Source organism: Diorhabda sublineata, chromosome X (assembly GCF_026230105.1).
Source record: "Diorhabda sublineata isolate icDioSubl1.1 chromosome X, icDioSubl1.1, whole genome shotgun sequence".
Classification (NCBI taxonomy): Eukaryota; Metazoa; Arthropoda; class Insecta; order Coleoptera; family Chrysomelidae; genus Diorhabda; species Diorhabda sublineata.
Genome location: NC_079485.1, coordinates 13,911,346 through 13,935,514, shown reverse-complemented (window position 1 = coordinate 13,935,514; position 24,169 = coordinate 13,911,346). Strand labels below are relative to the sequence as shown.

The window sequence follows — 24,169 nt, the reverse complement described above, 5'->3', positions numbered from 1 at the left end:
ACATAAAAGTCAAAATTTAGGCGAAGAGCTTCATTAAAATTCTTCAGGGAATCTAATTTCGTTCCAATATATGGTTGAGTTGTGTCAGGGTAGAGTATAGGTCTTAAAAAGAAATATCTACTATTTATTTTGACTAGAATACAATACAGAGAGCGATTTCATTATTATTTCAGGGTTTACGGAAGACTGGAAGTAATCTTTCAACCGTCTTAGAAATTGTGGTTATTTTTACGACTCCTAATTTAAAAAGCAAGCAACCACCGTGCTGAGTCAAAGCGCATAAAATTTATGGCTTCACTGTAAGATTGCAACTGGATCCAATAAAGGTCACGTGATACCTACGGAATAAAGCTCTTATCTGTAATGATTTCATCGCGTATCGATTTCTCATAAATGCATTTAAGTCTATTGTATGTTTGGAATAATATCGGGGCAATAAAACTATAGTTTCATGAATACCGACGTCTCAACATACGCATTGTAGTCAATACTCGCCAGGGTTAGGGATTTTTACGACCGTCAATGTCACTGACTGACTGCCGAAGTGCTTGGAAAACATTTTTATCGATTGCAACTAAAAAAATTGGCGCAATCCACAGGATTTCTAATTTATTTAAAACGTTTTTTCAATTGGTTGCATTTTGAATGCGCTTTGAGACGTATATGTATGTACAGGGTGATACAACCACGTCTAGAATAGCCCATAGTGCTAATAAAACATTTTATGAGTTTTCATATTTCTGGAAACTCCCGATTTCTATGAATTATATGCCGTTAAGGCAAACTGTAAAGGTAAGTAGCTGAATACTGTGTAGATAAACCCATAAACGAAAGAAATTTGAATAATATGGAGTATTATCATTTGATATGTGTTGACGACATTTCACATTTCAATTGTTAAATTTTTATTTTTTCAGAATTGATGATGAGATATTTCCACTAGGTCTGAAGGTTTTATCTTCTTCAATCTTCTCTTTAGGTCTTGTTGATCAAGTCTCTGCCCTATCTAAGTGCTTTCGGTTTTTACCTTCACTGTTAAGACTCTTTTACAAATTTGGATTTCGAATATAGTATGTTTCTTGATCTGCAGGGGGCTGTACTCCGTATGTCCAGATGGGTTTTGAAATTTACTTGTATATCAACAATTTGTTATATGTTGACATTTAGGATTTTCTGTCTATAATAATAATAATAGCTCACCACCCCTGATGAGGTTGCGCCGCAAATATGATTTATTGATCCTCTTGTTGGGGTCGATAAATCCCCATAGTTCATGTCTACACCTCCCGCCACAACTTCCTATTTCCTGGTCATATTGAATGCTATAGATGAACCATGTCTACCTGTCGAATATGTCTTGCAGATACTGCTCTAGGTGGGATTGTGTCTGGTCAACGATGTTTTTTCTATGCTCTAAGCTGTCCAAATTTTTGATTAGCTCTATAATGATATATGATAAGTCGACCTGTCTCTTCTGTATTGAGTCGAGCATCTTCAGGGTATTCTTTGGTTAGGTTAGGTTACCCTATACACCCTTTCACTAGTTCTTTGATTTGATTTGATACTAGCTAGTCGTTTTTGAATTAATGTTGATAGAATGTTAGACACAACGTTTAATGGAATGATCTCCCTATAGTAACTGCACTGGTATTGATAATCTTTCTTGTTTATAGTAATAATTTGTCCTATTTCCTCAAACAATATTTTCCTAATTAGTATATTCTTTCTTGTAGTTTGGTTCCTCCATACTTTATCTGCTCTGTGCCTATTTCATCTTCACCAAGTGTTTTCTTTTCATTTCTCATTTATGATTTCTTTCTTCTCCTGTTCCTCGTCATCTTTTGTGCTTGGTTCAGTTAGCAAGTCCTTAAAGTAATCTACCCATATTTGTTTGTATTGGTGGTCTTCTTCTGTCAGTCTGCATTCTTTATCCTTTATTCCTTCGACTTTGCCTTTGCTGTTTTATTAGATTAATTTACTGTTTTGTAGAAACTCTTTGCGCTATTTTGTAGCTAGTTCTTTCCTTTTTTTACTCCTTCCAAGTCATATTAGCATTAGTAGCTGTTTGTAGCTTTCGGGTATCTTCTTCTACTTTTCTTTCCATTGAAAAGTAAAGTGCAAATGTGGCGATTTTTACGTACCTAACCTGCTGATAATTTTAACACGCTGAACACCAACCAAAATTGATAAACTTTCTCCAGGGCCAAACAATTTTATTGTATTTTCACACTCCATAAAAGATATGCATCCAAGAAAAAATAATAAAAAGTGCGAAAAGGACTACTCATAGACATTGTACAAAACAAGCTGAAGAAACATGAACTTGTTGATGTTTTTTATAAAGCATGATGAGATATTAAGCATTGACATGAATGGTGTAGGAAAGTTGCTATTGAGCTGTTACTTGGTATAGAAATGGCTCATATTCTTTATTAAAGAATATAGCAATTACTGAATCTCAAATCAGTGTAGCAAAGAAGTTACTGACGAAAGAAAATACGGCTGTGGCTGATAGAGAGATGACAAAACAAAAAAAAAACATTTCCTAGTGAAGAAAGAAGGTACAATTCACAACGTGCGAAGAGCTTGTGAGGGTGTAGTAGAAAATCATGAAAAAAAAAACAAAAAGACCAAGTTTAAGGTAATGATTCTAGGGTCTAGGATGGTCAACCAAACCGTGGAGAAGGTTCGAAATAAAATACGTCGTGCGATCCATATGACCACTGTGGACTGTGAGGAAAGTGCAATTACGAATCTATGGACCGCACCGGGGCTGAACATATTTGTTCTTGATGCATTTTCCTTCTTATCAAAAAAAAAATAGGAAGATCAGAAAATTGGTTTTGTAAACATTATCCAAATATTGTCATGGTGTTACCAAAGAATCAAGCTCCATAACTTCCTTCCAGAAGTCATACGTTATCACTGAATGCATGGTGGATGAGCAACAGAAGAAAAGCAGGTATGGAAAGCGCCATTCCAAATATTCCCAATTGATTTTGGGACGAAAACTGAAAAATAGAAAGTAGTATGAAGAAATTACAGAAAAAGAAATTTGACTTTATATAATGAGAATAAGTGAAAGATGAGATGTCAAAAAGAGTTGCATTAAGAAAACTATTGAAAATTGAGATGTCTATTTTTATATTTTTATTATTGAAAAATATCATCGCCAAATTTCTATACTTTCTTATACTGTTTGAACAGATGAATTATTGATTTTCTGAAAAATCTTTTGATACTTATTCATTTATTCTGCCACCAGTTTAGTTAGAATGAATATTCATCGAAATATTCCAACACAATGAGAATTAACCATACGAATTTTCACATAGTATAGAATAGACAATTAATACACGTGTGTACATATTTCAATATAATTAAGATTTTAATGGTATTCATTTACAAAATTACAAATTAAATTAAATACGTAAGTACAGTCGCTACATTATATTTAAACTTAAGTAAAAAAGTATCTATACTCAAGTTTATTTGGAAAGTGAATACTTGAAGGATAATTATTTTAATTGTATGAGTTTTATTGTGTTGCAAATCATCGAGAATGATGAAATACTGATGACATCAAAGTAAAATACGATTTGAAACTTTTTCATCTACATTTTATATATTAAATATTTTGAATTGATTTGAAAAGTGAGAATATTAAATTAAAAATAAACTTTTCATGTTGTTTTTATACGAGGATGGTCCCAGAAGTATCTGGCCTGACCTAGAGATACACCATATGTTTCAAGTTTGAAGACGCCATGTTATTTAGTATTTGTTTGGCTGCCATCATCAATAGTGAACGTTTTTAGTGATTCTACTCATTCGTCATTAACAGTAGCAGTGTTTGAACGAAGCTGTAGGATCTACGAAGACCACCATCGCAGTGATCGACCAAATGAGATTAAAAGTCAAGAACTATTGAAGAAAATCCAGTGGATGATCGTCGACTCAAAGTGCATGAGCTACCAGACATAGTAGAAATTTCAAGTCAAGAGTCAAGAGTCCGTTCCATCTGCAAACAAGGTCATGGCGTCGGATTATTTTTTGTTTCCAGACTTGAAAAAAAGACTCGGTGGTCAAAGATTTTCCAGCAGTGTCGGCAGTTAATGGCTATTTTGAGAAGCTTGATGATTCTTATTATAAAAAGAGTCACGAATTTATTGAACATTCTGGGAAAACTGTATTTTTTCCAAAATTTTTGTGTTTTTTTTCTGTTAGGCCATTCTCGTATCTCACGGTATGTCACGTGACAATCGCGCAATATGATTTGATGCACAGCATCGATGTGTTCTGGTACAACAGCTGATTTTGGAGGACTTTCACGAAATTCATCTTGCAGTGAAGTGCGACTACGATTGAATTCGGAAAACCAATGAAACATTGAGGCTCGAGATGGTGCTACATCATCAATAGTAAAAGCGACATCTTTTGACCAAGATGCATGTTTCTCTAGTATTTCTAATCAACTCAACTAGCACTCGTATGACAAGTTTTGAGTACTTTCATCATTAAAAATGTCAAACTTGGCAATTCAGATTTGACATAATCACATCAGTGTTGCCATATCTCAAAATTTATTTCTATAACTTTCTCTTTATTCTTATTTGGTAGAGTTATCATGGAATTCTAGAACTGCTGTATTAATTGATCTCGTATTTTTGTGTATATATTATTTACACTTCATCTAAATTTACTAAATTGTTTATTTGTACTTTATAACTTTAATTGTTGGTCATTTTATATTTTCGCAGTACCCTCGTTTTTTTTTTGGCTCTAGAAAATCGAAAAACCATCCGATTTCGATGAATTTTTTTTTAAATCTTCGTTTTCACGGCGGATTTATGAAAAAAATATGGGAATAGAAAAAATGAAAACTTAGGTTAGGTTGGTTAGGTGGAAGACGTAGTAGACTAATGCAATAAACTAAAGTTATATTAAACACGAGCGATGCTCTACTTCATTCTACTGTGAGTATTTAAGTGTCTAGCAAAAACAGTTTCACTTGTTCGAGTGCAGAAACATTTCACCCACAACTCCATCGCTGCGTCTTCTGTGTTCATGCGCGCGCATCCACAGACTTGGGCCGCATATTACATTTTTATTCAGTCGATGCTTCTCGTAATTTTAATAATTCTTTGCATGATAAATAATCAAAAATATAAATTATTACAAGCTTAGGAAATAATGTTGGATTTGGTGATTTTATACTTTCGCGGTACCTTCTTTTTTTTTGGTTCTAGAAAATCGAAAAATCATCCGATTTCGATAAATTTTTTTTAAAATTTTCGTTTTTACGGCTAATTTATGAAAAAAAAATATGAGAATAAAAAAAATGAAAACTTATGTTGGTTAGGTTAGGTTAGATTAGGACAGGCTAGGTTAGGTTAGTCTAGGTTAGGGAATTCCTAATTCTCTTTAACAGTCAACCTTAGTAAGATTCCATTTTTTTAATGGTGAAAATTTTCAATTTTTCAAAGTTAACTTTTAATATTTCACACTTGATTACAATGAGTGATTTTAAGAATGTTTTTGTTCATATAATTTGAATAATTAATTAATAAAGGTAAAAACGATTGTATGTGAGAAAAGGTCAGTTTTAAGAGAAATTCTTATTATTTTTAATTGTAAAAACATGATAAATCAACATTTTTGTTTTTGTGTAGATTATGAAACAATAATAGAATAACTTCATTTTATCATCCGGAAAAAAGTTATCAACATTTATACGTGAATGAGTGCATTTTCATGAACATTCAAACCCCGAAAACCGATATAAGTTTTCCGTCATAAAAACATGATAAATCAACATTTTTGTATAGTTTTTCTTGCAGTTTGTTCTTTTTTCTGTGTAGATTATGAAAAAAAAACGTTGTTTTATTATTCGGAAATAAGTTATCAACAATTATACGCGGAAGGGTGCATTTTCATGAAAATTTAAGCCCCGGAACCAATATGAGTTTTTCATTATAAAAACATGATAAATCAACAGTTTTGTATAGTTTTTTATTTCAATTTGTGCGTTTTTTTGTGAAGATTATGAAAATAAAAAAAAACTTCATTTCATTATCCGGAAAGAAGTTATCAACATTTAGACCTCGGAAACCAAAATAAGTTTTCCATCATAAAAAAATGATAAATCAACAGTTTTGTATAATTTTCTTTCCAATTTGTTCCTTTTTTTGTGTAGATTATGAAAAAATATATATAAAAACTTCATTTTATTATTCGGAGAAAAGTTATCAACATTTATACGTGAATGAGTGGATTTTCATGAACATTTAAATCTCTGGAACCAAAATAAGTTTTCCGTTATAGAAACATAATAAATCAACATTTTTGTATTAATCTTCTCTCCAATTTGTTTTTTTCGTGTAGAGTATGAAAAAAAGTATATAAACTTTATTTTTTCATCCGGAAAAAAGTTATCAACATTTATACGTGAATGAGTGCTTTTTCATGAACATTTAAAGCCCTGAAACCAATATAATTTTCCCATTATAAAAATATGATAAGTCAACATTTTTGTATAATTTTTTTCCCAGTTTTTTTCATTTTTCTGTGTAGATTATGAAAAAAAATATAAAAATTCCTTTTATTATTCTGAAAAAAGTTATCAACAATTAAACGTGAATGAGTGATTTTTCATGAACATTGAAACCTGGAAACCAATATAAGTTTTCCATTATGACATGATAAATCAACGTTTTTGTATAATTTTTTCCTCCAATTTGTTCTTTTCTTTTGTGTAGATTATGAAAAAAATATAAAAAATTAATTTTTTTATTCGGAAAAAAGTTATGAACAATTATACGTGAATGAGTGCTTTTTCATGAACATTTAAAGTCCTGAAATCAATACAAGTACGTAAAGCCGCCCAAGTAAAAACAAAGATTTAAAAAAATATATCGAAATCGGATAATTTTTCGATTTTCTAGAGCCAAAAAACGTGGGGACCGCGAAAGTATAAAATTACCTAATTGTTAACTCTCATGTATGTCTACCTTACCTTTTAATTGGACCTTGGGCTGTAGAATGGTGTAAATAAATAAATAAAAAAATAAATAAATACGTCGTAAGAAATTTTCTACTACTCTTACTCTACATAACGAAATTTAATAAACAATTCAATTCAATATGAAATATAAATATTTTGTAACGGCTAGTTCTGTCCGTGGTTCGTGACAATGATACAGAAGTATCGATTGTTTAATTTGCCGCTAAAAAACAAAAAAAAATCACGGTCATTTACAAAAGGCAACCACGGATGCGAACCCAGCTACAAATAAACCAATATAAGAATAAAGTGTGAATAATTTTTTGTAAAACACAACCGGTAGGTATAATGCTGTAAAATGTTTAAAACAACTGCACAGAATCATTAAAGTATAATTTATGGCTACATAAATGCGAAAGGTTATAATACTTTTAGTATGTGCATATGCGTGCTTTCGACTTATTGACGTATTACGCGATACTCGCCATTAAGTATCAATTGGCTGAGATCGCATTTCGCGCGATCCTTTACTACGGTCATTATTAGTGAAGGTAATTTCGAAAATTTTGTTTGCATTTTGGACAAATTTAATTCTTCTCTCTAATAGTGTTCATACTATGCTTGTTAAGACTTATAGTCGCAATTAAACGCCAACGAAAATACAAACTTTAAATAATACGCTTAAATTGAGTGGATATTGAAGGAAATTATTTTTGCTGCACGGCCATTTTAACGACAAATAATTAGGAACTGTTTTAATCCATGAAATGAACTCTAGCAACGGTATTTAAAAAATACAAAGTAAGATGGAGGAATATTTGAATTTCGCGCTAAGAAGCTCCTTTAATCGGTTGCCCATTATTTCATGTTTAAACCATTATAGTTCTTACGATATCAATTTCAGAAGATAATTATACGAGACACGGCACTCATACTAAATTAAGAACTGAAAAATAATGTTTACGCCCCTTTAAACATCTAACAAACACCGTCAGTCCACGTGGACTCATCATCTCCACTGTTTACCAATGAAAACATCGAGTCGTTACCATAAATGCATTTCTATTGGCCGAAGCTGAAATATTCCCGCTTGACAGTCGGTAAGCAGTGGCGTGACTTGGTGAGATTAATTTAATTCATAAATTTCTTTAAATGATCAAACTGAGCTTATTAATGTATTTTTTCTCTTTACGTTACTTTTCCAGCCCATGTTGTTTTTTGGTTCAGTTTCTTCAAATTTTGTGTGATGAAAACATCTTAATATTGTATAATCTCTTCGCGCTTCAGTCGCCGAATCACTATTATTGCAAAATGTCGACTTTCCATTCCGCCACGACCCTCAGATGCGACATCGTGTATATATTTTAACAAAATAAGTGACTTTCTAGCTTAAATGTGATAAATATTGGAGTTAATTTTTATTTAATTCAACAAATATTTCCAATCCTATTTTTAGTACATTTTTTTCCACTGTGTTAATTTCATATTTTGACTGTTTCAGCTTTCCGGGAAGTCCAAACTATATTAGCAGCTAGGTAAGGACTTAATGAATTATTAATTTGATTTGATTCGGAAATATTTTTGATAAAACAAATGAGCAATCAATGATATTCGAAAAGAAATGTAGAGAATTTTTCTTTGAACTACTACTATTAATAAAGTTCAAAATATCATTAAAAACTATTTTTAAGATATCCATTTATTTGATTAAATATTAAAGATCTTCTTTTTCAGAGCATTGCCTAGTATCTCGCTACAATGCAGCTATCAAACCATTCCATATCCTAACTTGTATCCATCAGCGCTGTATCAGCCCTGGTTCTTACCTCCAATCTGTCATTATCCCTCGTCGACGCTCCTCACTACGGCACCAACAGTTTGCTCTTCACCAACATCTCCAATCACACCAACCTCGCCGTTAGCCAATTCTACGCCAAATAGGCCAAGATCTAGCCCAATTAGACCAGGAAGTCGTGCGTGATGAGGTAATAATAATGTTGTTGTTACTTATTTTTTGTATGCGTCAATGCGTCACATATATATATATATATATATATATATATATATATATATATATATATTTCTGGGGTTAATTCATAGCAAATTCATTCAAATACATTGATATTAGAGAAACTTAGTGATAATAAAGTTTCTCTGAATGTTGATCTCTATTTTACCAGAAAAGTCTTTGAAAATATAACGCTCAACCATATAAAAAATTTCAGTTTTATCTTTATAAACCGTCTTGACTTTAGGTCGAAACGTCAATTTTTGGAACTGTTTTTTTTTTCAAAAAGGATCTAACATCAACAAAAAATCTAAGAAGTTATAATTCGAGTAAAAGTCAACTATGGTAGAGCAGGTCATGATTGAGAAAGCTCTACAAATGAATTATAGATTAGATATCCGTGAGGGAGCAAATATTAAAGTCACAATTTGAATGTTCTTCATTCAAAGTAGATTGCTGTGGTTTCTTCTATATTCGCTGTTACCGATCTAATCCCTGCATTTATTGCTTTGATCTCAGTTTCCATTCCACCCTAAACTATCGCTGATCGTACCTTGTTAAACACTTTCCCATTCTCAATATCCTTGAGATTACAGGTAGTAATAAAACACCTACACCTATTTTAGTTCCTCAGTATTTTATGGGATCGAAATATAATTGATGCATTAGTTAATATCGTTAATTTTGGTACTACTTTTGTATGTAATTTCTTCAATGTCTCAAGTTGAAACATTGATTGTTTTCTCCTTATTTTCTTTGGTATCTCACGCACCTTTTTGGTCTTCTTCTTTTTTCTTGAATCTCATAGTATATGCGAATTTTATCTTTACAAATCGTAACGTCAATTTTTTTCTGTTCTTTTAGAATTGGTTCTTCATGAAAAGAAACAAAAGAAACATCAACAAAAACATGTTAAAAACTCTAAGAAGGTATATTCAATTATAATTCGAATAAAATTCAACTATGTTAGAGCAGGTCATGACTGAGAAAGCTCTAGAAGTAGGATATGGAATAGAGATCCGTGAGGGAGCAAATACAAAAGTCAAAATTTGAATGTTCTTCATTCAATTTACTATTTCTTAATTCATATAAATTTGGAACAGGTATTCACCTTGAAGAAGGGGATAATAAAATTATCAGTAATTTTAAAGAAAATACCTCACTAAATTCTCAAAGATGAAAAGACTGTTGTACTTGGTGGACATTATAATTGTAGGAAATCTTATGCCCTTTACCAGGGATCGGCAACCTTTTGAGCCCATTAGGCAAACAAATTCAATAGCAGCAGGTTTTAGGAAGTTTTGAGTTTCAAACACGTTTGTTAGTTAGATTCTTATATTCGCCTGCTCGCACGAATATATCGATCCGAGTCTCAAATATTTCGACATTTCTTTCAGAGCTGTACACTTTTATCGCTTTACGTACATACAGTTCTGGATCTCCAGCTTTTCTGGCTAGCTTTTCAACTCTGTAAAATTTCTATTCCACAAAGCTTCACTTTTTAAATCGATCAATTGCATTTCTAGAGAGACTTGTTTTTGAAATGACGAAACAGTTCTTCGACGTGTGTCACGATGCCTAATAATAGATTAATAGATTTGGAACGATTTTTGAATATTTTTTTTATAAATTCTACCGGAAGTCGACTGTAACTTTGTTATTTTAAATAGAACACCTTATATATTAAAATATTTTTCAAATCTACGTGAAATTTTTAGTATACTTTTGTCTAAAAACTTTTTTCCAAAAATGCATACATTTTGGGTTATCAATTTTTTTGGAAAAAATTTGACCATTACAGACCCTTATCAATTATTTTTTTACGGAAATACCCTTAAAAATATGAAAATGGTTTCTATTCGGTTGCATTTAGCAAAGTCAGGCGTATTTAAATCTATGTTGAAAAATTTTTCATTTCATAGGGTATGTATAAAAAGTGGTCAAAGTTTAACTTCATAAATATCAAATTTATTTATTTTTTTAAATAGAATCACGCGGTTTTTTCTATTTTAATGCATCCAGGGGTGAAAAATAAAGCAAATTCATGTATACTTTCCTATACCTAAACCTTACTGTTATCCAGATATTAAATGTTTTCTGTAAATTTTTAAAGGTGCAGGTATAGTCTAAATTTTAATTTGACCCGTTGATACAAGCACTAAGAAATAAAAAATTATTTTTCCTTGTCTTGTCAAGGTCTGTGAAAAAAATCAAATCAAATTGTATTTACTAATCCTATTCCAACTTTCAGTCGTTTCCGAGATATTTGAGGTTTTAAATTTGGATCTTCTGTAAATAAAAATTTACAGAAATAATTTAATATCTGAATAACGGTGAGGTTTAGGTATAGGAGAGTATACATGGATATGCCTTATTTTTCACCCTTGAATGCATTAAAATAGAAAAAACTTGGTGATTCTATTTAGAAAAATAAAGAAAGAAATTTGATATTTATGAAGTTAAACTTTGAACACTTTTTATACACCTCCTGTATGGAATCAAAAAATTTTTTCACATAAATTCAAATACGTCTGACCTTACTACAAGCAAACGAATAGAAATAATTTTCATATACTTAAGGTTATCCTCGTAAAAAAATAATTTATAAGGGTTTGCAGCGGTTAAATTTTTCATGAAAAATAATAACTCAAAAAGTATGCATTTTTCGAAAAGTCGGTAGAAACGGAAGTCGGATATTTTTAAAAATATTTCAGTTAAAAAGATTGTATCCGAAAACCCAAACATAGAAATTTTCATGATTTTACTATAAGCATTTTGCCATATACAGATAAAAAAAATGTTTTTCAACCATAAATAGTAAGAAAATAGTAAAAAAAATTGAAAATGAGTTTATTATTGAAACATTAATAAATTCGAGATTACATTAGTTCACTAAATAATAAGAACAAAATTTTAACATTCGATTTAAATATTTTTTTAACGCTTAAACTATATTTTTTCAGTTTTTCAAGATTTTTCGTGAAAAAATTAGTCTCCGTTATGGATTACAATTTCCTGATTGATTCGTTTGATTATTAAATCCAATCTGTAAATCCATCATTTATTTTTCAATATCATTGTACCACTGAATATGTATTAAAAGGGTAACTATCTTTTACGGGGTGAACTTTCTCGGAATAACTAACTTATAATTATATATATATATATATATATATATATATATATATATATATATATATATAAGATGATTTTCAAATTAATTGAAATAAACACATGTGTTGCTCTAAAAAACAAAGATTTTATTTTTATGACAAATGCACTACATAAGTGATATTAATAAACTGTTTTGTATTACATAACTAAATCTCACCTAAAAAACAAAAAAACGACATTTAATGTTTATTTCTTCAACTCTTTATTAAATAAGCAATATTTCTTGACCTACATTAATTAACCTCTATTATCTTATTCTAATCAATCAAAATTGACACTTGTGACAGTGACATTTGTGACATCCATGACAGATCTATCATAGACATCATAACCTGCAGATAAATAGAGTGAACCATATTAAAACTGAAGAAATACTATTTCTTTACATACATAGCCTAATTTTCTTTAACTTTGATGATTTGTCATGATTTTAGGTCTGTTTTATATGGAAATCAGTATTAAATCATATAGTACATATAAAAATTTGACGTTTCGACCTACTTCTACTACTATTGACAATATCTGTACTTCTATTAATTAATTTTCATCATCATATGGGTATAAGGGTGAATTTTGATAAGATTTTAGACGAAATATTACTGAGGGAGTACCAGAATGTTGAGAAATTAGTAGAATTTTTGAATTTTTTGCATTTGAAAATTTGCATTTTTACATTTGAAAATAGTCACAATTAGTTATCGTTCCTCCTGTATATGTTTAGTTCCGATGCAATATTTTACGGATGCCATAAAAGGGATATAAAGTGCGTTTTATGACGACAGTTAATGTTGTGGTACGTAGAATTCCTAGACGGGATTACTCCCAAAGCTCATTTCGAAATTTACTATTTTTGCATATATACGTTCCCGTTAATTAAATGCGATTTCAGTGTGAAAATTGTCAAATTGTTAGAAACCGCTCCTTACCAATAAAGTTTGACAAACAAATCGTTTTATAAATCATAACTCAAAAATGAAAGACATTTTTATTCCTAATCACAGCGGACATTAAACATTGGTATATGTTCAAACCACAAAATCTCGGATCAAACTTCTCACTTTTTGTATGAAATCATTTGGAAAGTTTCAATTTATTTATTTATAAATATATATTGAATTGTACCAAGTGGAATTTGGATAAATGAAACGAGACGCTGAATCAAATTCATTCTCAGATTGTCCAATAAACATTATAAAATAATATGAAATAATATAAAAGTACTCACGGCACTTCTTAGGATCATATCTAGTGACCTAGCCACCCTTAAATCATTGTGCGATTATAATCTTCTATACGTTGCATCTTTTTGTATTAACTAAAACTACCATTGACGTCTTTGAATCTGTAAAATTCTTAGAGCTTGTTGTGGACGATTCCTTGAACTGGGAGTTACTTATTGCAGCCTTATCTAAAAAATTAAGTACTTCCTGTTTTGCGCTGAGATCAGTTTCCAAAGAACTGAAATTATCCACCTCCTTAACAGTTTATTATGCACTTATTGAGTCACATCTCCGATATACCCTTTCCTTCTGGGGTACGTGTAATACGACTCAATTTGAGCAAACTACAAAAGAAAACTGTGAGATATTTACTTGGACTAAACAGCAGAAAGATCGTTGCAGGGCTATCCACTTAGGAAAGCGAAGCACGACCTTTATCTACCTACTCCTTGATCAGAATTAGGCTCAATATTTTACAATGCAAAAAAATGTACAATCACTTGCCAAGTAAAATCAAATCTATATCATCTTTTCCGGCATTCCGCAATAATTTGAAAGCATATTCACTCGAAAGTGCTTTCTACTCTGTAAACGATTTAATTTTTACAAGCTTTTGTTTCTGTATTGGCCCGTGCGTGGGCCAGGCTACTTAACTCAGCCTTGGCCATACCAATGATTAGGCTTGGACCAAGATTGGGCCAATCCTGGTTTACCCAGCCTTGGCCATTCCAAGCTTCGGCTGTTCGGTCACATACGGCGTGGTACGAGTATTTTCGCTCAACACCCCGTCGCAGCCATACTTTTTTTGATTATAGGTTTGATCAATCCAAACTCTAGTTTATTTAGTGTGTGTTTCTTATCACATTTTCCATTATTGAATACTACTAAAAGTAATCATGTCTCATGCGTATCTTCGAGTTCAAAGATGGCAATTCAATTATGAACGGGTAAAGCTTAAATAATTTAAGGTTAACGATAGTGGTACAGACTTAGGCAATCTACAAGCGTTTAATAATCATAATTTGGATAATTATGATAATAATAATAATGATTCTATAAATTCTAGTGGTAGCGATTTTGACAGCAGTAGTAATAATAATTTAGAAAGTAATAGCAGTGATTTTTTAAAACATAATATTGATGACCAACTTCCATCTAGTTCTTCACAGCATAATAATATTAATGAAGTGCCAACGAAAAAGACTTTAAGTGAAAAACTTTGCTGTTAATTACAGTAATAGTAAGAAAAAGTTATGTAATGAATAAGTCTTGGTATTTACCTTGGCCCGGTCCTGTCAGTTAAGCTTGGCTCAGTTCTGGCAGTTAAGGTTAGCCCAGCACTGGAATTTAAGCTTGGCCCAAACCTGGCGACCAAGCTTGGCCTATCGTTATCATTCCAGAGTTTTACCAAGACTAAGCTTGGGCCCTTGGAACTTTCTTCTATGGGTTCTTTTTCCTTCAATGTAAGCAAAATGCTTATTTTCCCTCGTATCCTTTGCCGTTTAATTATTAGATAGGTTGTAGCTTCATCTCTTGCGAGGTCTTTCAACGCTTCGGCGCCCTATAAGGGCGCCTTGTCTATAGCTATTTTGACCATTCTTCCTGTCAAAAAATGTTTTTCCAGCGATTCTGCGCACTATTTTCATTTAGGTGGTTTCTAATATTCTCTTTGTGTTCGATGTGTCTGGTCTGGTTTCCTTGAATTTGGTCTCGATTTCGATATATGTTGATAACTTATGACGTTAATTTCTGCAATTGGGTCTTGGATGAATTGATGTATTTGGCGAACTTTATAGAAATTTCTATGAAGTAAAAGTGCTAACAAATCTTTAATTGTACGAGAATGATGTAAATTAGGGGTAAAGTCCACAGGTATATCATTTTGATGTAGTCAATTTTGAGTCGCATGCAGGGAGCAAAGTTTAGGTATCCTTTTTGTCGAAATCGCTCACCAGACCAGAAAAATTTGGGAAGAAATAATAGTCTCTGAGTTTGTGTTGTTGAGGAACAGGATTGCCTCGATGTTTACATGTTTCAAGTGCCGCTGTTTTTGAGTCTTTACGAATTTAGTGCATACCTGCTCTACTGTGTTCAGGTCTCAATTAAGATCGCTATTTCGATAGTATCAGGATGCATCAACAATGCTCCTTAGCACTTTCTTGGAGAGTGGATTGTCTTCCCAGCAACCAATACATTCTCTTGTATCTAATACATCATTTCTTTTTTATGTGAGGTTTCCAACTTTGCATTTAGTGTTAGCCTCAGATATTTAACGGTACTAGCATATGGTACTTATTCATCGTCCATTCATACTTGTACATATTGCTCATTTTTATCAATTGATGACTGTAGGTTGATTACAGCTTCTTCGAGAGAATCGCCTGTGTCGTCCTCAAACATGGCCATAATGTTTTTTTCTAATTGAATGTGTATAAGAGGTAAAGGACTGGTCCAAGAACTATACCTTATGGTACACCCGCGTTGATTTCCTTAAGGCTAAGTAAGCATCTTCTTGCTTTATTCTGAAGGCTTGTTCTCTTATATAGGACTCTAACAGAGTTTATTCAGTTTGTATTTGAGCCCTTCATGCCAAACTTCGTCAAATGCCTGGGCATCATCTAAGAAAACAGAGGAGCATCTTTACTAGTGATTTTTCTATGGTTGACTGGTTTTCCCTGAAGCCAAGCTTATGTGAATGTTCAAGTTTTCTTTTCCATTTCTCGATTGCCTTTGATATCGATATTAATAGTGATATTGGTCTGTATGAAGATACTAGGTTTGGGGGTTTTCCTGGTTTGGGAATCATTATGATTTCAGCTACTTTCCCCAAGGTGGGTACATACTCAAGTTGGAAGGTTGCGTTTATAGTATGCGTAGATGTTTTTGGTATTTCCCCTGTGATTAAGTTGAAGTAAGGAGCTTTCATGGGGTTGATATTCACTTTAATAATTGTAGATATTACCTTTGGAGTAGTATAAATTATGTTCAAACTGTCTTGATTTAGTACTCCTCCGTTTATGAACCTACGAAAAATAAACGAAACTTTTCGACTATTTTGATTATTGTTGATAAATTTTCCTGTAGTCAAAGTTTCTATTTGGTACGTTGTAAGTAGACTTCTAATTACATCCGTTGACACGTAATGACTGGATATTCTACAACCTTCATTTGAATTAAATTGAGAAATTTCATTCTGTTAATCCAAAAGTCTATAAACCCAGTATCCCGAATTTAAAACTGGTGCAGTCGATGGGATAACCTGCGGCGTATTAGAACGTCGCTCTCGGAGTGGTTACGAGTTTTTACGACCGGTTTAAACTTTAGTGCTCTTGCTAGTATAAAACATGCAAAATCTTCTCTTCGGTATTAATTCTACCTATGCATACGTTCGTTATCAAAACTGATGCACCTCTTGCAGTTGAAAGTGTAATGAAAAATTTTCATACTTGTATTATTCGAGCTTACACATTTTCACGCTTTATGGAGGAAATATTTTTCACTATAAAAACGAGACATGTGACAGAAACTACAAAACAATGTTTATGTGGCAGATATTTTCCAAGTTAAACTTTAAGTTTATTTGTTTTGACATATATAAACTGTAAATACGAATAGATGTTTCAAAAAATCGTAAAACAGAAGTTTTTAGACGGCATTTTATGTTTTATAATTTCATTTTGTTATGTAACCGGTTTTACTGAAAAACAGTGATAATGCATATATATTTTAGAATATGAGTGTAAAAAAAACGTTATAATAAACTTTCTGAAAGTATATACAGGGAGTTAAAAAAACTTTTTCTCTTCTTTTTCATCGAAAATTATCTAGTTAATCTCTTAGGTTTGTTTGACTATTTGACATTACCAACCGAGCCGTTTCACGGGCATTTTTGCTTTGTTCTTGTGATTTACAAGCACCGAAGGTGAAGTATCCAACTTCAGTCTCTGAAGATGATAACTTGGTTATCGAAACGTGCGTCAGACAGTGTAATTTTAAGTGTTGATGTAGTGGTAGTATGAACACTTTATTAGTTATAAATGATGTAGAAGAATCTAGGAAATAATGAATCTCAAATAGATTTAACTCTTGTTTTTGAGTGCACAATTTGAAGATGAATAGTCCAGTGAACAATGGTAAAAATATGGTCAGAATTCCATCAAGACGTATGAATTTATGTGAAATTTTGAATTCAAGATCTATTTACTTGAAAATTCAAAATTCGATAAAATAAAATTTAAAACATTTAGAAAGATAAAAAAAATATTTGTAGGATTAAACGCATGATATTTTATGCTATTATTTATGTTTTTTCACCCTCAATTTGAACCAATTTATCTCGAAATTTTCAGAAAGGGAAACATTCAAAGGGAACCTTGAAAGGTTATATTTCGGTTAATTCTGAGGTTAAAGAAAAAACTTTTCAAGCTTCTTGATCCTATTATTTATATTCAATTAAAGTGATCTACTAATTTATAACATTTTATTTTAATTAAGGAGGCAATTTCAAGGGTAGAAATAATGTTTTGTACCATGAAATGAAGGGATTCTTAATTATTATTTTCGTCTCAACTCCCTTATTTTATATATTACAGTCTTATAAAATCTCATTTGAATAGATTTTTTAAATTTGTTAAAAACGATACAATACATTTTTTTCGTCGTGGTTTTCCACTTATTCAATTTTCAATTTTTTAAAATCTTCGATTCACACCACTCGGTTTCTATTGTTTATATTCATTTAATTTTTTTAATAGCTACGTTTAACTTTTTTACAGTTTTTCTGATAAAAAGTTTTTGAGTTATTTGTGAAAAATCGATTAAGAATATACTCATTTAGTTACAAAAATTCAAAATTTCAATCACGACTAGGTCAAAAAGTATTGATTTTCCGGAAAAACTCGATAGAATAATTTGTGCTTTGAATGCTTTTTTCTATCGATTGTTACGGTTTTTGCTTTTTAAGGTATTTGTTGAAATTTCAAACAAATCAATCTAAATCTGAGGTGAAAACCGTTGTTCACTAGACTATTATATAAAATACGGGGTGGCGCAATAGAACGTGCATATTTGGAGGGATTCAGCGTGGTTGGAGTTTAAGTAGTCACTTCGACGGAAAGCGTCGCGCTTTTTGTGTTCGCACGTTTTACTAGAACAGTCGTTCATACAAGGAGATTGTATCGTTTAGAATATGGTTTAAGACACATTAATGAAGCTCCGAGTGTAAATTTAATTAAAATATGGGTTAAGTATTTCGACGAGAGCGGGTCCACGTTTAAACCACCAGCAAAAGGTCGTCCAAGGACCACAGACTATATTGATAGCGATCAGCGGCTTCAAACTAAAGTTTACAACGAATTTTGAAGTTGGAACTTAAGCTGCATCCTTATAAGTTCCAGTTAACACAGGAATGAAAAGTACACCGTTGGTATTTGCTGAAGAAATGCTTAGTCAATTTTCCACTTTAGAAAACATCATTTCTATTTAAATGGGTTCGTAAATCGACAAAGTCGTCGTTATTGGAACGAAAAAAATCCAAAAATTAAGCATGAAAAAACACTGCACATTCCGAAAGTAACGGTATGGGCAGCAATCTCGAGCAAAGGAATTATTGGCCCTTTCTTCTTTGAAGATTCACGAGGACGATATGTTGCGATGTTAGAGAGACATTTGACTCCAGAACTTGTGAGATCAAGAATAGCGAATACGAGAACTTGGTTTCAACAAGACGGAGCGACTTGTCACACATCAAATAGCGGTTGTGATGTTTCCTGCAAGACTAAGTTCCAAAAGAGGTGATATCCATTGGCCCCGACCTAGCCCTGACTTGACGCTTCTTGATTTTTTTGGTGGGGACACCTCAAACGTAAAGTCTACATGAACAATCCGAGGAAAATCAGTCAGATAAAGAAAAATATCCGCAAATCACCCCAAATTTATTGATAAGAGTTTTCACAAATCCGCGTTTAGAGGACTGCTGTCTTCCAGAGGATCATCATTGAGATGATGTTATTTTTAAAAAATAAACTTTATTTCATCACCTAAAAGTAGTAGATTTTATTTCAATAATACCTTATGTATTTATTTTTTTATCCCATACTTAATAAATGCGCTACCTTAAAATACCAAGAAATTATTCAATAATGTTTAGCATGGGAATATTTATAGAATAATCCACCTATTTTAAAAGCAGTAACATGTGATTCTACTAATTTACGATACAAAACTAGTAGTATAAATTTTATTTATATTTCATACGAGTTTATTGCCAATAGTAGCTACCCCATAACGTTTATATACTGAAAGGTGCTCTCGTGGTTTATCTTTCACCTTTTATAGACCATTTTAGTATTGCTGTCTCTCAAAATCGGATAACAGTCACGATATACGTCAAAGTCTATAATAAAATTAGTTCAAAACAATACGAAAGAAAATTTTTCAACGAGTTTAGGTATATTACAAATAAAGAGCAACCATTTTGGGAAATATATTTCCTTTTTTCGAAAATCCAAGTAGACTAAGAGCCAGTGACCAACTGGAAATGATTGAATCAAAAGTCATCGAACGTTTCACAATAAATTAAATAAAAATTAGACTTCAATAAAACTGAACTACCCTAAAAATTTAGGGGAAGGTTTTATTGTGATTATAACTTAATTCGTGCGATTTTTTTTCAAAAGCTGAACGTTTATTTAAGAAAAACATATACAATAGTATTATTAAGTATTGCCCATCTGAAGCTACGATCTTTTCCCACCTGGCAATTTGTGGATCCTATCCCAAAAAAAACTGCGCCGGCTTGGCAGCCAAGAATGAATCAAGCCAATTTTTGAAACCTTGCTCTGATGTAAACTGTATTCTGGTGAGTGCATCGACCGGAACAAATGGTAGTCAGAAGAAGCAAGGTCTGGGCTATAAGGCGGGTGAGGTAAAACTTCCCATCCACTGTTTTCCTAATAATTCTTAACAGGAATAGCAACGTGGGGCCGAGCGTTGTCATGATGGAAAATTATTGCCTCGTGTCTGGGCGTTTTTCGGCTACTGCTCTCTTCAAACGGATTAATTGTGTTCGGTAGCGTTCTCCATTGATGGATTTAGCAGCTGATAATACAGCACACCCTTCTGATCCCACCATTACCTTCGCGCCATGGATAATCGGCTTTGCCGTTGAATTGGCTGGTTGGACGTATTTCACATATGATTTTTTCCACTTGAGGTTATCGTAATTGATCCATTTTTCATCATCAGTAACAATCCAATGCTAAAATGACTTCCTTCTGTGGCGTTCCAGCAGCATTTTGGACATGCAAAACAGCCTTTCGACTTATCTCGGCTTGAGTTCATGTGGAACCCAATTTCCTTGCTTTTGAATATATCCAACGTTTTGAAATGGCTGCTTGAGTGACACCCAAAGATTCTGCGAGCTCTTCTTGTGTTTGGTAACAATCTTCATGGAGTAATGCTTCCTGTTCTTCATCTTCAAACTTTTTTGGCTACCCAGGACGATCATCGTCTTCCAAGCCAACATTACTACGCCAAGACCACCACTTTCAAATCTGTCAGAAGGAACGACATATCCGTGCAAATACAAGTGAGATATAGACCTGCGGGTAGAGAGAGTGTTTATTGGGCATCTTTGGTGCATTAAGAAGTAGGAATCTTCTAACAGTTTGGAGTATGGCATACGATTCGACATCTCAGTAGTCTCTCACCAGTATTTTTGGAGTGTGGTTAAGTTTTACTCGCTTTTGTTATACAGGGTGTTTTATAAAAAGGTGATGCGGTCTCTAGGATAGAAAGAAAACTGAAAAATATTAGGGGTTTGATCAGTAGAAAATGTTTCGTATTCAAGTTAAAGTGCGTCTAGAACAAAAAAATTATACACATTTTATACGATTTTGCAGCAACTACCTGTCAACGTTGTATTGAAATTTCATACGAATATGTTTTGGAAGATGACACATCCAATGAATTTGTTTTTATGTCTGACTCTCATAAAGGGCGCTAGTTACACGATTCGTACCAAGTAGTATTCAACATAACTTTTTCAATATTAAATTTATTAAGCAGAATTTCAAGTGGGCTTGAATATCTCTTAATTTTACTCCAAAAAGGTATTCGATACTGTGTACCGGTTTCAGAATAATTTGATTTGATGAGACCCTATCGATAAAATGGATACATTTAGAAAAATTGGGACTGGGGGCTTTCGTTTCTTGTCACGTTTTACAAAAATCCAGTCTAATCATTATAGGATCTTGTTTTTTAAAGTTGAATAAATATGGGCACGGAGTTTTTAGTGGCCCTAGTATGAAACGAACAATTTTATGATCGTGTTTTGCGGTTCTGGGACTCAAACTGCTGTTTGTTACATACCAAGACCCTCAATAATTGAGTTCCCATAATTATTTAACTTTGGATATTACACAGCAATAGCATTTTCTCTGAATTTGCCATGGAAAGCTGTCATTCATTGGTAGTTATGACATTGAGTCAATCATGATTATATTTCTGAAACCTTGTTATTTGTTAAATTAGATACGAGGTCTGACTATTAATTAACGAGACTGGTTACGAAAAAGGTTATTATTATAAAAATTATCCTACATTCGAATGCTACCCTTCAATATACTTTCCTTCCCTCGCCACACACCTTTCCATACGTTTTTTTCATTCGACGTAGTGCTGGAAGTCTTCTTTGGTGATGGTCTTCAGGAGCTCTATAATTTCTTTCAAAGCAGATTTTATCTTCAGAAACAAAAAAAAGTCACGCGGTGCCAAATCTGGTGAGTACAGCGGGTGTTCAAGCACTGGAGTGCGTTTACTGACCAAATATTGCTTCACAGATGGCGTGTTAAGGGCAGGTGCATTATCCTGGTGCAAAATCGGACCTTCTGGTGCCCATTCAGTCAACATGATATCGTTAACGTCGAAGAAAACGATCAATATTGCCTTAAATTTTGATTTGCGTTTTCGGCCCTCACTAAAGCGCTTATACCACTCAAAAACACGCGCACGAAATAGAGAATTGTCCCCATAGGCCTCTTGTAATAATTGATAGCACGTTCGTTTCAAATCTCTATTGCAAAAATACTTTAATAGTGACGGAAACGTGTTTTGGGACGTGCATAGACAAAATATCTAGATACCCAACGCACTACTTGTCTAGGGCGCCCTTTGGGCGCGCAGTCTCGTTATTTAATAGTCAGACCTCGTATTGTGAATCAAAATGTACTCAAATTTCGAATACACTAACATGTTATTAACCTTGGACGAGTGTTCAGAAAAATGTAGTGCAGGTGTTAAGCGTTACGCAGAAAAGTTTCCTTGAAGAATCAATAGGTTATCACATTCTACCTGGAAATTTGAATGGTGATATGTACCTGGATTTTTCAAGACATTAGAAGGTTCAACTCTAAACGATCTCTATTTTTTATGTACGATGGAGGTCCACGGTACTGTGACAGAAGTTGTCGTGATTGGTTGAGTAATTTTCCGAATCGATGGATTGGTAGAGGTGCAGAAGCTCCGATTTCAATCCCTTGGATTACAAAGTTTGGTTGTATCTTAAGGAAAAAAAAGATAAATTCACCTCAATACTTAAAAGACAGAATTCAACGTCCCTTAAATGACCTCAAAGCAACCGTTTAGAAGATGGATTCTTTAGAAAAATGCATGGGCTTATGTATTCGTGAAAACACATTTTGAACATTTACTCCAATTGAATTCTATTTTATATAATTTCAATACAAAATCGTGAGTAATTTTTTAATTAAACTTATAATTTTTTTGCTGCAACTCCCTTTATCTATTCTAGAGACGGAATCACCTTTTTCTGAAACACTCTGTATATACTAGAAAGTGACATTTTCACGACATCACAATCTCCTCTTAATTCTATATAAATTTTTTTATAACTTCCTCTTTTGGGGAGTTTTTCATTTGTCATATAAACGAGATTAATTTTAAATTCAGCTCAAAATTTGACAGATAATGGAAAAATATGAAAATGTTTTTTGTGGAGACCTCCAACTATCAGATCTGGGAACTTTAGTATACATTAGGTTATACAGGGTGGCTCCAAATTCAGTTAAGTTGAATGGTCTATGTCTAACATATGAAATTCATGTGTTAATATGAGAGGAAGCTCAATATTTTATTCATGTCAAATTTATGATGTACTAGACGAAATTGTAAAATATATTTATGAGGACTTTTATGTATTATGTGATACCTAGTCTGCAAAGTGAGAAGTGTTGAAGATCAGAGAAAACCAAGGGTTCAGTTTTATGTTAGGATCTCATTAAATATTCATTTAAAGTAGCGATACTATTTGAAATATCTCTCGAATTGAATGTCATAGAAGAATAAAAATTTTTATTATAAACGAAACTTTAATTTGAACTATGACTTCTTCGAGAGGATTCGAGGATATTTTAGTTTTATATCGCATAAAGAACCGAGTAGAAGGAAATGAAACGGAAATATATTTTTTAGATTACAGAAAAATTGATTCGTTTTCATTGGCGAAAATTGAAAAGAAAGAGCAAATTTATTAAAGTTTGATAAAATTAGATATTTACGAGGAGGTTCATGAGACCGTGACTTTTTAAATAACCAACGTTTTTCCAAAAAGTTGTTGAAGTCAACGAATTAATTATTAACTAAAACTCTAAATACTGACGGCCAAGATCGCATCTTTTATTATAATTGATGAATCTTAGGAAAGGACACTACACATTTTGCTTTGTCTAAAAAACTATTTAC

General features: G+C 32.4%; 1 protein-coding gene across 4 annotated transcripts in view; it reads left to right on the top strand.

Moving 5' to 3' along the window:
- Nucleotides 1-24,169, top strand: part of LOC130451776 (protein doublesex) — a 152,492-nt gene that overhangs the window by 106,745 nt on the left and 21,578 nt on the right. For 2 of the 4 annotated variants that reach the window (XM_056791009.1, XM_056791012.1), the window contains 2 exons: nt 8,505-8,538; nt 8,738-8,988. The gene's annotated coding sequence lies outside the window, so the exon portion shown is untranslated. Of the gene's footprint in view, nt 1-173; nt 3,961-8,504; nt 8,539-8,737; nt 8,989-9,875; nt 9,941-24,169 lie in introns of those variants that run through there. The other 2 variants (XM_056791011.1, XM_056791010.1) reach the window with 2 other exon arrangements.